The 10,280-nt window shown below is 32.2% G+C and overlaps 1 protein-coding gene across 1 annotated transcript in view; it reads left to right on the forward strand.

The window, feature by feature from the left end:
- LOC131068616 (E3 ubiquitin-protein ligase COP1) overlaps positions 1–640 on the forward strand; it is a 188,527-nt gene extending 187,887 nt beyond the window's left edge. The window contains exon 14 of the mRNA XM_058003846.2: positions 41–640. The gene's annotated coding sequence lies outside the window, so the exon portion shown is untranslated. The remainder of the gene's footprint in view (positions 1–40) is intronic.
- Positions 641–10,280: the final 9,640 nt, after the last annotated feature.

A 10,280-nucleotide genomic window follows, 5' to 3' on the forward strand; every position in this document is an offset into this window, starting at 1 on the left:
ATCTTGGTATATCATTAACTTAGTTACTTGCTGACTGCAGGGAAGCTAAATTTTGTAGTTACGAGGAATATGGGAAAGAGTCTCGGGAGATAGACAATGCTGAATGCAAAATGTATTAGCTTGGCTACGAAACATTCTTGTAACCTTTGCCAGCTATCATCATTATCTTTCAAGGCCTGTGCAATTAGAGATTGAGATGTCAAGAATTGCCCTATCTGAAGGCTAGCTCTTTTTAGCATTGGGAGTTCCTTCCTGACATGTAAATAGATGGAAAAAATCTCTGAAAATTGGCAAATAATCTTTTACTGCTATGTAAAAGATTGTATTGCATGGAAGTTCTTGCTTCCTGTCAATGTTGACGAGACTGCTAACAGAATTTTTGCAGAGTCCCATAATCAACAAACTATGTAAATACTAACGGCAAATAATCTTTTACTGCTATGTAAAAGATTGTATTGCATGGAAGTTCTTGCTTCCTGTCAATGTTGACGAGACTGCTAACGGATTTTTTGCAGAGTTCCATAATCAACAAACTATGTAAATACTAACGAATTGCATTTTATGTATTGTGTATCATATATTTATCAAAGAAATAAAAGCTAGCAGTCTTTTATTGTTGGTGGTGAAATCTATTTTATTCTACAGGCATCTCGAAATAATGAAATGTTGTTTTGCGCAAGATAGATTCTCATTTTTCTTTGCACAGCAATTTCATATATTGCCCATGGACTTTGAAATGTTGTTTTGCGCGAGATAGATTTGTCATTGTTTTTTACCAACAATTTCATATATTGCCCTTGGGTTTCAGAAGTAATGGTGACAATTAACTCAGATAAAAATAGTTGGTTAAAAGAGGATTCTTGTTTATACTCTCTATCCTAAGGTACCATCTTCACCAACTACATGGTGGTGCAAGCCTGGAATTTGACAGGTTAGATGGCTGTTTTTTCACTTTTGGACTGTATATGACAGCTTAAAAAATTATCGGAGTGTATGTATTGACATGCTATATTTTTCTATATATGACATTTCAAATAATTAATAAACCATAAAAAGTTATAATAGATAATATATATTATATAGTATTATAATTCATAATATTGATATATATTATTTTAAAATGTTTTTTATAAAAATACAAATTTATTTAGAATATTTTAAAATGGTAAGATATTATTGTTTGTAATTTTAAAAATATTTTAATATGATTTTTTTAGAATAGTTTCTATTTTCTTATATGAATTTGGAAACTTGTCATAATTGAATCAATTTTAAAATATTTTAATATGATTGTTTAGAATAGTTTGCATATTCTTATATGAATTTAGAAACTTAGTAAATTTAATTTTTAACATATTTTAAATAAGATTGTCCTCAAACTAAATTTAGAAACTTGTCATAATACATAAAATTTAAGATTTTGTCATAAATTAATTTTTTTTTACAATGAATATTTTTCTAAAAGCATCAAATGAAAGTCATCAAAAGAACCAACCCGTCACAAAAAAATCATGTGACAGGCAGAGGTGGTCGTCAAATTCCAGGCCTGCGGTGGTGCAATATTATCTCTGAAGGTTGCCCTTAGTTATCAGGAGCAGTGTGTGTAATGTTGCAATGTTTCCTGTGAAGGATACGTTTATTGTTAGATGTGAAATGATAAGCAAAGCATGAGATTCATGGGATAATCCTCAGTGCTACCCTAAATACATTCTATACATCAGAATAGAAAAACTACTATTATATAAACACTAATGCAAGGGTCTCATGGGGTGTAAGTTTTGTTTTTAAGGAAGAGGTGGTCCCATGGAAAAAATATTTTTTAACTACGGGATTATTTAGAATCTTTACCTATAAAATAAAATATCTTACTTTTTAGGTATGTAAATTTAAGTGGGTGCAAATGGGGTGGGGCTAGAAATTGCCCCACCAACTTAAAAATATTTTATGCCACTTGTCAATCATCTGAATTTTAGAGGGAAAAAATAATTTATTTTTCTACCAACTTGCTTAAATTTAAAAGTTTAAACTTAAGTTGATCTGCACTACAAATTCATGGGATCACCAACATCCTTAAATTTAGAAGCTTAAATTTTTAAGCTGAAGTGGAGTGCAAAATTCATGGGATTGCTAGCTTTCAAATGTTTCTAAAAGATCTTTGCAACTCCAACTCTATTTCTAGGAAGCCTCCCTCCATGGGACCCCAACCTAATTACTATAACTGGAGCTAATATCCTTTGGCTCCACAGTTTATCCTCTTTTTTCTTGGCCTTGCCTCGAGCAATACTATTGTGTAGAAGAAAGATAATGGCATTGATCGCGTTTCTAGTTTATGCTTGTAGGCCCCCAACGAGAACCCCTTCTTGGCTTACCACTGTCGATTTAAACTCTACAAGGGATCTAGTGATGAGTCCATACTTGGCTGTCAATACAACTGCATTTGCTTTTGCTGAAAATGAAATGAATGAATGAATGATTTTAATGAGGTCCATGAGGCCAAACAGCCTATGGGACCCACAGATAGCTAGCAAAAGAAGGCATGTGAATTCCACAAATCCCAAATGAGATTCTGTAACTATTAAACCCCTTTCTCCTTCTGCATCTTGGATCTTTTTTTGTGTAACTTGATTAGGAAATTTGCAACTCTTGGTATCTTTTTTTTGCCAAATAGATTACTCAAGGTGTTTACATTTAGTATCTCAACATAGTTAATTTGGATGTCACTGTAGGCTGGACACTCCATGATGTGTTGCCATTCAGTCTTCACCGCCCCTTGAGTGCAATATTTACATCTTCTATCTTCCCATTCCTCTTTGGGTATCATCCATCTCCTGGTTTCGGATTTGAATTGATGTGAGATGGTTCTTATTGGAGCAATTAACATTTTTGTCTTCCATTTTATGTCCATTTCTATGTAGTTCTTTTGTGTATGGTCATGTGTAGGATTGAAGTGTTTGATATAGTATTGCTTTTTCCTCCCTATTTGACCTGCTCACATGTTTTCTTTGAATTTTTCTTGTACATATTTTTTTTATTTCTCCATTGTTATTTGAGCAATCTTTTAGGTTAATACTCCATTTATTCATCCATTTAATATTTTATAGTCCACGATGCCCAACAATTTGTATATGGGTCACAATGGGTTTGAGCAAGTACTCATTACGGGAGGCACCTAATTGCACTACAAACGAGGCATGCATATCTTACCCCCTTGTGGGATTTGAACTCGTGACCTCTCTTTCAAGAGCACAAGTTCTCCATTACTAGGCCATTCTCTCTTTGAAGAAGCCAAATTTCCAAAATATCTTATGATAATGGCACCCCCAACATATGTTGTTGCTTTATCTAGCAAAAAAAACATATGTTGTTGCTTCTTTGGCCAACAACATACTCAAGAGAAGATATAGGGGAAGAGCACCAATTACTATTCATCTTCCAATAACCATTCACTACTTGCACACCCAACTCTCCAATTATTAACTTTAAAAAAATCAAAAAACAAATAATTAAAAGTTCATTAATAAATTACACATGTATCAATAGCTACTCATTTTTTTAGCTTTTTTGGATCATAATTGGTCCATTTGTGCACCTTTATTGGTATCCATAGCACACGACTCCTTGGGCATTTGTGCATAAGTATTGGTGATTTTAAGTGTACGATTATTGGAGCATCTTTAAGCAAGTATCGGGCGATATTTTGAAAAGTGTACTTTTTGACCCTTGGGCGCATAACGGATCCCACAACGTGCATTGTTACTACCAAGAAGTCAAAACAATAGCTATTAGTAGTTAAGTCGCATGCAGAGACAACAACAAAAAAAATCATTAAAATCTGATGTACCATTTAGAATATGTGGGTGCACAAAATTATGCTTCTCCTAATAGTTGAGCATTCTAATTTGGCATCTCAAAAATTTATGTAACAATTTTAATTTATTTCAAATATTTTACAGAAGTTCATTTGACAAGTTTCTTGCTTGTAACTATTGTTTTGGGTCCACTTCATCAAATATGAAAAGTTAGATCAATAATTGTGTGCTAGGTTATGTTTGTTACATGACTTGTTATATTACATGATTTGTTCTTTTTTTGGTGGATTGATGCGGCATCATGTGATTTGTTACTTTTAGATATTTCATTCAATAATCACAACTCATGATGAACACTAACAACTTAAAAGTCATAACTATTAATGCTATAATATAAAAATTATTAGACATTAAATTGACAAATGTTACAACAACTATTTGAACATGCTCAACTATAGTCCCCTCTCCTATATCTGATATGTAATTTGATATATTGTCACATATATAATGTGTCATATGTACCATTATATCCTTTGTTAGCAAGGACGTTTCAATATTTCCTATTTTGTTAGCTTCTCATCCCTATCCTTTGTTATATTCTTACTCCTACCCTTTCACCTTTTATTCATTTACCCTAAGCTTTCCTTTTTAAATCCTCCCCTCCAGGGCCTAGCTTTCATAGGTTCCAATGATAATGATCTTCGACCTCTTTCACTTCATCTATTTATCCTGCTTGGTCTGCTAACATCTTATCAATTCTCTTGCTATCTGCCCGAATGATGGATCATAGAGTTTGCTATAAGATGTTGGCAACAAAAAGGCTACTTAGTCAGAACCAAGAGAAAAACCATTAATATCATAGGGATTTCAATTTTATAAATAGGAATTTATAAGAGGCAACCATTTAATATTATAAATCACATTTTTTTATTAATTAGAAAAAATAAAAGTATGTCATACATAAGATTGTTTTTGAACTTGTAGACACAAATAATTTTGCATCCATTATTATCATTAACATTCATTATTAATTTATATTATTTTTTATTTTTTTATTTATTATCTTTTAATTAATAGTTTTTATTATTTAATTAAAATGAACTTGTAGAGACCCATAGATCAAGTTGCACGTTGAGAATAAGGTTTTCCATTGTGAAGAAGGTTATGCTATTGAGGTTATCATTGTTGAGAATTTAGCAAGCATTCACATTGCTTCTTTGCATAGCTTAGATCATTTGCATCCATTTCTCGTAGCAACTCTTCATATCACAGTCAACCATCTCTAATCCTCCATTTGACATCCTTTTGTGCTAGTGCTCAAGCTAAGAGCATACTTCATGTAGTAATGGGAACTTAGATGGGATCTTGGAGAGGAGGACAAGGAAGAGCAAAAGGTATTGAAAACACATGGGGAAGTATTATGCTTGTTTCAATTGTTTGTTTGCAAATCTTTCTTGATACGTTTTGAAATGGTTTGAGTTCATTTTTGCTTATGGTTCGGCATGTTATATAAATGAATTCATCTTGATTTTCCACTAATCTTCATTTTTCATAGCATCATTTGGTGAACCCGACGTGAAATATCTTACTATTTACTTTTTAACTCATTGTTCAATGTCTATTTTGCTAGATTCAGCATGAAATATGGTTACGGTATTTTTAGTTTGCTATAAAATGTAGTTTTTTGAAACTTTCAACATGGCAAGGGTAAACTATCAAACACAACAACTCATGTAGGAGAGACTCTCGCCCGCAATGGAAAGTTTGAAATGACCTACGTAAGACTCTCCCGCTTGTGCCCCTGTAGGCCCCCCATTCGAGCTTGACCTCCCTGGTTTGGACAAGGATGTTGGTCCCTCATGGGCATCTGTGGCCATTGGGGGCCCTCACCATGGTGTTGATCATTGTTCTGCTAGGGTTCCTTCTTCACACAAAGGGGTCAGAAGAGGGTTTATCCCTGTCTCTTATGCTGCTTCTGTTAAAGTGAATAGGAGTCTGAACAAGAAATTGTGGACAATGTGAAGGTCTTCACGGAGCATAGTGCTATTTGTAGATTCAAGGGTATTTGGCCAAGCCTCCCGGAGCTGCACAAGTGAATTTCCTAGCAATGGGATCCCCTCATTTCTGGTACAGTTCACATTTTCCCTATGGCTAAAGGTTTCTTTGTCGCTAAATTTGAGGATGCTAATGACAGAAGAAAAATCTTGTGTGAAATTTTTTCTATGAGAAAGATAATATGTCGTTGGCCAAACCTTGGTACTCTGATTTTAACCCTCTTTCAGAGACATTCAACAAAATTTTGATCTGGGTTAGGCTTCCTTACCTTCCTCTACACTTGTGGGTTGGTTCTCTCTTTGAGGATATTAGTGATGCTATTGGGAGCTTCATTATGGTCGATAATTAATCCTATGGGATTTATCATACTACGTTTGCTCGCATTCTGGTTGAGCTAGATGTTTATAAGGGTTTGGCAGCAAAAATTGTTATTAACTCCTCTTTTAGCAGTTGGGTCTAGACCTTGGATTATGAGGGTATTTCGTTCCGATGTCGTAGATGTTTCAAAACTGGTCATGCGGTAGGGAATTGTGAGATTGAGAAGAAAAATTCTTCCGCTTCTTGGTGGTCGGGGGCCTCTCACCAGCATTATATGGTTAGGAAATCTCCTATTGATACTGGGGTTTCTACTTTGGCTAGATCGGACTCTTTAGAGAGTATGAAATATTCTTCGGTTGCCACTAATGTTGTTGTGTTATCGAATGTTGTTGTCCCCTCTACTGAAAAACGGATTGTTGCCTCTTACCCTGCCAGTTTCTTCATGCATTAATACAACTTTTGTCCCTCCTGTTAATGGCGATCCTATGGTCGCGACGGTGGTACCTCTTACCTTGTCGTCTGCTTCAAAGGGTGTTGGCACAAATTCTGCTGGTTGGGACTCTATGCCCGCGACGGTTGCTACTCCCTCTTATGGCACCCTTTTTTCCACTCCGGGAAGATCGGTGCTAGACCTTTCAGATTGGTCTGTTGCGGCAGCTAAAGCTGAAGATGGTTGGAATACTGTCAAGGGAAAGCATTCAAAGACGTCCAAGCCCTCTTTTGATATGACTCTTTGTTCCCACAAGGCCAAATGAGGGCCTCTGTAGTTGGTTGTTTGGGCTGGTTTTACTGGCCCTGCTATCTTTTGGGGCAGTCCATGTCTTTGTTTTTGGTTGATCTATCTAGTCCGGCTTTCAAGCTTTATCTTTCTTTTCATCTGATGTAAAGGGTCTCGGGGCCCCTTCAAAACCTATTTTCATTTAATCAAAAACATGGCAAGGGTATTTTATGTTTTTTGTTTGCTATAAAATGTTGTTTTTATGAAGCTTTTGATTTTGGTTATGGTATTTTCTATTTGCTTCACAGGCGGGGAGGACATTTCTAGCATAGGCCATGGAATTCCGCTTTACACTTGCAAATTGCGGCCCGACTTAACGAGCACGCTCAAACCTGACATATTAGGTGCTCAGGCCCACATCTCTTAGAAAACCTCCATTTCCATTTTCGAATTCATCATTTCCGTTCCCATTTCCGTTGAGTTGACTCCACCTATTTTATTTGCTCTCCATTTTTTTATGTGACACGTGATTGTTGATAATAAGCACAGGATCTAATGCCTGCAATGCAATAAAGGCGACCATGTAATGTCCTTTATACAACTTATAAAATAACAACTAATGCCTTTTTTATTTTAAATTCGCTGCGAATATGCGATGTTTGTTTTGTCTTTTTTTAGCAGTTATTATATATGTAATTATTATTTGTTTAAAATTATTAATAAATTATAATTTATTAATTATAATAATTAATATTAAAAATAGTAAGAATAAATTTAAAAATAAAATATATTTAAATTTAAAAATTTAAGAATATTTATATTTAAATTTAATTTTTTTTTATATCATGTTGTTTCACTTTGTTTTTATTTTATTTTTATTATATTTAAAAAAATAATTTTATCTAGAATTAAAATTAATGAGGATTAATATTAAGATTAAGAATAATTAATTAAAATTAAAGGTAAAAATAATCAAAATTTATTTATAATTTTAAAAAAATAATTATAATTAAAATTATATTTAAGATTGAATTTATTTTTATAATTATAATTATAGATATTAAAAGACTAAGTTACAATTATACTTATAGATTATTAAAATAAATTGTGATTAAAATTATAGTTACTTGGAATATATTTAATTAATTTATTTTAGATTTAATTTTTATAATTCAAACTATATATGTATATTTTAATTATATGAATATTCAATTTTAAGATTGGAAGGTATATAAAATATAAAATAAACTTTAAACATTTATAATAATTATATAGTAGCTATAAATATTTCAATCAGATATATGTCTAATTCTAATAATATTTAGATATTATATTTTCTAATAGTGAGTGAGTGGCCATTCTAATATTATGTATTATATATTTATCTTTTATATAATTAATATTATATTTATATTGATATATTTATTATTCAATTTAATGTACATCTTTTTTTACTGCATTTTTGCCAAAGAGGTCTGGCTGATGTTTGGAATTTCCATTACTGAGCATGTTTGTACTCTTGATATTATTGATGGATTCATTCATGGCCTCAAGAAGGATGCTAACCTTTTTTGGCAAATTATGTCTTCTTTCATACTTTGGTTTATTTGGAAGCTTAGAAATGAGGAAAAATTCCAAGGTACTGATAGGACTCTTACTGGGTTTTTGAAGAAACTCACACGTTATAAAATTGTTGTGCAGGTATGTTTTTTGATGAATGTTGAGAGGAAGAAGCTGTTGTGTTTCCTCAGGGATGGTCGGGCAACCATGTTCATATATGAGATGAAGGATGGCTTTGAATGGGCTATAATTGCAGAGAACTAGACTACATTCGATGAGGCTCTAAAGAAACTAATGACAACAGAGGTCCCTACTTTGATAAGCTTGAAATGTTTACCTAGGTCCTGGAGCAGAAGAAGGTATGTGGATGGAAGGGCCTCAAGGATGGACAACATGGATGGAAAACCAAGATGAGATTCTGCAATAGGTATCCAGTAGCCTCTAGTTGATGTATATGGTTGACTGTATATACTCTCTCTCGTAACTCTTTTTTTTTAGGAGGTTGTCTTTGTTCAATCAGATAATCCCACTAGTTAATGGCTGAGGCTTTGCCTCCCATCCTCGTTTTTGTATAAACTCTCCTTATTTTGGTCTCTCGATATTTAATATAAAAAAAATTTAATGTACATAAATACATACATATATAAAATCATGATATTGTTTTAAGAAAGATAAGGAAAATAGAAAATGAAAGATCGTTAGACATAGATGTAGAGCAAAAGATAGAGATGGACAAAAAGAAGGATAGAGGTAGAGAGGAAGCCACAAACAAAAAAGAAATGAGAGAGCTCATGACTAGAGAAATAAATAACCACCTCCACCCGATGGACTTCTGTCTAAATCTACATTTAGAATTTTTACCTTGTTTTTAATCTAAATTTTGAAATATTTATTGCATCTTTTTAATTCTATAATTCTTCAATCTAACCTAAGCTTTCTTAAAGAACCTTGATTTTTCACCCCAATTTTATTTGTAACACATTTAATGTTTCAAATGAGAAGTTACTAACTCATGTTAGAGTTTTATATATCTATTTCTCTATTTTCCTATCCCCTTTCATCTCTCCCTCTTTATATGTGTATCTCTCTTTCACACCTCCTCTATCTTTCTCAAGTTATATCTATCTTTTTATCTCTCTTTTATATGTCCCCCTCTCTTTATCATCATTATTTTATTGATTTGAAGGTTTTTTTTATTGTATTTAAAAGGATGAATAATTGATTGCATACTACCTTGTGATTGCTAGTTTTAATTATATTTAAGACATTTATGTAATCAATAATTATTAAAAATAAAAAAATTGATTGAAAATATTATTAAAGTAGTAATTAGAGCTTAAATTTTAAATAATAATTTAAATTATTTATTATTAAGGATTAATTATTTAAAATTATTTTTAAAAAATATAATTTTGATATTTCAAATTTTGACAACATGATTTATGATTTTATTAGACGCTGATCATTTTCGCAAATATTGTAAAGTTGTAAAGTTGTAAGATAGATCCATACTCCTGAATTACTAAAAAAAGTCATGATTTAAGCAAGCAATTGACTATATCCTTGACATCATCTAGATACTTTGAGCTATCTTCTCTTTAGTGTTTTGGCATATATTTATACTTCTGGGTGTCTTATATTTAAGTGGTGAAGAGAGTTATTTATTCAAAATAAAGGGCAAGTTAGTAATCATAGCATATTATATGGTATGTATGGTATGACCTATAGAGAATAAAGATGATAAAACAAAAATAATGAAAAGTTGTTCACAATTATTTATTTCCATAGAATTATACATTTATTTTTATGTTAGATATGAT

Source organism: Cryptomeria japonica, chromosome 3 (genome assembly GCF_030272615.1).
Source record: "Cryptomeria japonica chromosome 3, Sugi_1.0, whole genome shotgun sequence".
Lineage (NCBI taxonomy): Eukaryota > Viridiplantae > Streptophyta > Pinopsida > Cupressales > Cupressaceae > Cryptomeria > Cryptomeria japonica.